At 39.6% G+C, this 4,072-nt stretch overlaps 2 non-coding genes across 2 annotated transcripts; one reads left to right on the top strand and one right to left on the bottom strand.

Annotated features, from left to right (window-relative positions):
• The first annotated feature begins 2,415 nt into the window (after positions 1 to 2,415).
• Positions 2,416 to 2,488, top strand: TRNAA-AGC (transfer RNA alanine (anticodon AGC)). The gene has a single exon. It is a non-coding gene; the product is annotated as a tRNA-Ala (tRNA).
• Positions 2,489 to 3,139: 651 nt separating this feature from the next.
• Positions 3,140 to 3,212, bottom strand: TRNAA-AGC (transfer RNA alanine (anticodon AGC)). The gene has a single exon. It is a non-coding gene; the product is annotated as a tRNA-Ala (tRNA).
• Between the last annotated feature and the right edge of the window lie 860 nt (positions 3,213 to 4,072).

Below are 4,072 nucleotides of genomic sequence, written 5' to 3'. Positions count from 1 at the left end.
GGAGACCATCTAGAAAGCAAAACTCAAGCACGGTAAAGTTAACTTACATCAGTTTCCATTAGTATTGACAAGGAGATGCGTTGAAGCGATCTGTGTTAAATGAAAGTAAGTGGGCACAAAGCCTTCAAAACTGAAACACCCTAATTTTTATTTTTTTAATGGAACCTAAGGAGGTTGGGCTATTTTTCAGACATAGGTGAGGAAGTTCTCCCAACCACGTTAAGAAATTAAGACATTTTACTTGCCATTGTGAAAAATGCATATTTTATGATTGGCTTTTCACAAATATTAAAATGGATATTATATGGCTTGTGTTACAAAGTTATGCCGTATTAATTTTATTAAGTAGTGTCTTAAATATAGTGTTAGGTTATAACAAAATGTTAAAATAGAAACTATGCTATGTAGGATACTTTTTTAAAAGAAAAGACTCACACTGACATAGCAGTCACAGGACACTTAAATCTTTCAGAGAAAAAGAATTTATTGCCCTCTTATCAGAAGAAACGAACTTCTTCCTGTATCGCTCAGTCATGAAGACGCCGTCAGGATTAAGAGGAAGAAGTTGACGATGACCAGACAGAATCCAGTATTTGAATGGAATTTATGCATCATGTATGAGATGTATGAATATGCAAGAGGCTATTGGGTTTTTTTAAGGATTAATCCTCTGTTAATGTGTGTCCTTTTTCGGGCTTATGTTGCCCAGAAAAAGGTACCTGGACGTCCGTAACTCTTTGTTTCTATTGTCTCATATTGTCCTAATCCAAATTGTCCAAATTATTATTACTATAATTATATTACTATTTTTATAACCATTTTATTACTAGTAAACTTTTAAAATTTTAAAAACAAGTGATTGACGTTTTTCACACCATCTTACATGAAAATCAGCACTCACAACGAATTCATGATCACAAATCAATGTTGTGAGTTACATAAAATATATGTTTTATTAATTGAAAATAGTGCAGAGATCTTTCCTCACTTGGGCATTAAATGAACTTTTTTCTGTTTCTAAAAAACATTCTAAAACGTTCTGTTTCTAAAAATGTTCTAAAACATTTTCTTGTGAGCCGGATGGGTGAAGCTTTAGGCCTTTTGAGTGGCAGCAGTGTGAGACATGGTGGTGAAAAACAGGGAGAGGTAATTTGCCTTCTTCATAATGACTCTGCACAGGGTCGATAAAGGAAACTGTTCATAGAGCTGAACCTCGTGAAACACGATATGGGAGAGATCCTGGCCACAGGCTGCAGGGGGCCATCAGTAAGCCTAAGATATATACCTGTGAGAAGGACTGAAACTGCTTTTGCATATTTGCATATTTCCCCCATCAAGTCTGCTCAAGTGAGGTAGAAAAAATAATCTCCAATATAATGTAAGAAGTGTTAAGGATAAATTTTAATTTTTTTATTGTGCAGAGACTGAAATTAGGCAGGAGAATATTTGAATTTTAAGAGAATGTTTACAGCCACAATGTAGTTGTAGTTCCACATCTCAACCTGTAATTGGATTGTTACAGGTTTGGAGTACTACTTTACTTAGGACAAGTTATAACTTGCTGATGCACAATTTTGAAATTTATTTTGTTTTGACTGGTTGCTGCCATCCAGTGGATTAAATCCCTCAGAAGAACCAGCAGTACAGGCATTGTTGAATTACTGCACACACTTTAGTTTACTAGCAGGACTTAGTCCTCTGCATTTAAACAGAGCACATCCAGTGTATCCACTCTCTCTGTAAACTACATTTTCCTTCTTGAAATCCAGAAAGCATTCTTTGATTTAATGGCCTGTGAATAAAGATTTAGCCATGTGCTTCCTACTGCAAAGTCAGTTAGCATGACTACTATGAATTTTAGTATTTAAGAAATGTACCTAGTAACCCCATATATTTAAGATGCAATACTATTTGGGCAGATTTATCAAAGTCAGTAAATAAAGGTGGACATAGAAATAATTTCTAGAACATAACACAAGAATATATGAATGAATTTTTCCTCTCCAAAAACTAAACATGAACTTTTAAACCACTGTAATTATCATTTATGTATGTTTAATGAGAAAACAAAGTTGAAAAAGGAACAAAAGACTTGAAAAAAAGGAGAAGAAAAATCTCACTGTGTTTGAGTGACTTCTAAAATCAATCTTTCTAAATTTACAAGGCTTTTTAGATTTGTAAGAGACATAAAAACATGAGATCTCTCTCCTCGAATAAACGCTAGAGGATACACTGCTCAGGAAAACGAGTTGTTTCATCCAAGGAACACAGCAGAGAACGCTCCTCATACGCCAAGCGTGCAGCCCGGCTTTTCTGCCATGGGGTTTTCCACGCAAATCCAGGGGTGACAGTGTCGCCCGACAAGACAGCGCGGTGACCGAGGCCGAGTGCCGCCGGTGAGATTATCTGCGCCATGGGGAATTAGCTCAAATGGTAGAGCGCTCGCTTAGCATGCGAGAGGTAGCGGGATCGATGCCCGCATTCTCCAGGTTTTTGATGGGCTGCGGCGCCAACTGTCCCGGGTTTGTGGAAGAAAATCCTCAGCGGGATATACAGACCACCTCACGCGGCAAATAAAAGGGGAGAAGAAATGGTAATTGTATAGATTGCACCTGTGCACTCTCTGAGGAACAATTTCTTCACGAACCCATCTAAACTGACTCTGTTAAGTCTGTGATACAGGAAAAACAAATAGCTGCTTCTGTCCCTTACCACTGCACCGAATGCGTGCAATTATGATTAGTTTTTAATGATAATAAAAGTCACTGGAATTGTCTCTGTGAAGATGTAAAAGTTTGTAGCTGTCTATATCTGTTTATATATGTCTAAATCATCAGCTCATCACAGAATTAGTGTCTCTCCAGCTACCTTGCACCCGCTGTGGGATGGGCAGGGCACGCTTGTTCTAACGTGAGTTTCAAGTGATATTCGGTCTCCCACGGTGTCATTTAGTGCCCTTCTCTAGCCATGAGAAGATAATTTGTACTTAGAAAAAAAAATAAAGCTCAGCTCAGATCAACGTTAAAAACTTAAATAGTTCATACTATGCAAACGCGTCTCCAAATGGATTCATTTTAATTCTTACGAAACTGCTCCAGGAAAACGCATCTGAATTCAAAGCAGCGGCGCAGCAAAAGCCTGGAGAATGCGGGCATCGATCCCGCTACCTCTCGCATGCTAAGCGAGCGCTCTACCATTTGAGCTAATTCCCCCCGCGGGCTCCGGGCCCTCTTTGCCGGCCATTCCTCCGCGCACTCCGCTCGCTGCCGGAGCCGCCGCACGCCGCGCTGAACCGCGACCCGCCGCCTCCGAGGCGAGCAGAACTTCCTCCCCACACCCCGGTAGCTGGGCGGTCCGAGCCCTCCTCATTCCCTCTGCAAGTCACGGGCAGGCAGTAACAGCGCTCAGCCCCACAGCGAAACGCAGAAACAATTAGGTCTTGCTGCAAGCGCACTGCTTCTGACAGCCGTAGTGGGAATTTTGCCTAATATGATATCTGGACTCCCTGAAGCAACAGCAGGCGCTTTGTTCAGCGGAGCTGCATCTGGAGAACATCCGGGCTTGTGTTTCCAGGCAATTGCAGACTTATGTTCACACCAAACAATTATTAGTGCTTAAGAGAAATCTGGATATATTTAAATACTGTATTTTTTCTAAAACAGATTTTTCCTATCTGTAATCCCCAGGTGGAAGACAATCAGCTAAATTACTTTATCCTTCTCTATATTTTACAATATAAAATATATAGGACAGAATAGGAAGAGTTCTTCCAGTTCTTCCTCTTGTGGCAACAGAGGCTGGGTTAATGTTATAAAGAGGAGGTAGAAAAAAAAGGCACTCATGGAACAACGAAGAAAGCATCAAATGGAACACCAGGAAACAAAGTAGTAGTTCACATTATTTACCCACATCTCTCAGGCATTTTTAAGTTGTGATGCCATCACCAGATAGACAAGCAGACTCACACAGATACGTAAAAAAATCAAAAATACACAACTAAGATGTTAAAAATTACAATTTTTACTATAATGAAACACCAGTGAAAATTGTTTAGTGGTTTCACAAACAGCAA

Source organism: Melozone crissalis, unplaced genomic scaffold (assembly GCF_028551555.1).
Source record: "Melozone crissalis strain CALT ecotype California unplaced genomic scaffold, PUWL_Pcris_2 ptg000042l_1, whole genome shotgun sequence".
Lineage (NCBI taxonomy): Eukaryota > Metazoa > Chordata > Aves > Passeriformes > Passerellidae > Melozone > Melozone crissalis.
The sequence above is the reverse complement of the archived record's forward strand: the minus strand, read 5'-3'. Positions and strand labels throughout refer to the sequence as shown.